This window comes from Populus euphratica, unplaced genomic scaffold (assembly GCF_000495115.2).
Source record: "Populus euphratica unplaced genomic scaffold, PopEup_1.0 scaffold363.1, whole genome shotgun sequence".
In the NCBI taxonomy this organism is placed as follows: Eukaryota; Viridiplantae; Streptophyta; class Magnoliopsida; order Malpighiales; family Salicaceae; genus Populus; species Populus euphratica.
Window position 1 is genome coordinate 1 of NW_011500257.1, and position 850 is coordinate 850.

An 850-nucleotide genomic window follows, 5' to 3' on the forward strand; every position below is an offset into this window, starting at 1 on the left:
TCGGAAGCATTATGAAGTCTAATCCCCAACAAATCAAACAAATCAAACGTTGAATGATAAAATTAAAAAAAAATCAATGAAATAAAAAATCTAATACATATGTGTGTGTGTGAGAGTAGAATAATGAGGGTGAAAATAAAATAAAAAATAAATTAGAGGACAAAAAAATTAATTGGAGTGTTACATTAAAAAGAAAATTAATTTTAACAAAAAAAAATGAGGGCCAAATTAAAAAAAATATATAACTTAAACTTTAATGGAAAGATGAAAACCAAAACCAATAAAACTTTAACAAAAGAGTTAATGAAAAAAAAAATGAATAAGAACTCAATTGAAAAAAAAATATGAAAAATTGTAATTGAATGACTAAATTAAAAACAAAAAAAACTTTTAAAAAAGGGTTAAAAATAAACATTAAAAGAACAAGGACTAAATTGAAATACTAAAAACAAAAAGGATTAATATTTATTTTTTAGAGTAGGAGAAAAAAAAGAAGAAAAATAAAAAAATAATCATCGACTACAAACTACTCATCATCCACCTTTACGTGCCTCTTTAGGAGAAAGAGGACACAATAGCATATCTAACGACATGACAAGATGACAAGTTTAGCCACCGAGTAGCATCATTTGTATCACCCACTTTTTAGTGCATAATAAGCACACAACAATATTTTTCTAATAAAAAAAATCAATTATCCAACATAAAAATATGTAAATGCCCTCCATATATCTAGAAATTACAAAATCCTATCTGAAATGAAAAAAAATACATCTAAAAACATATCTTATTATTATTATTATTATTATTATTATTATTATTATTATTATTATTATTATTATTATTATCT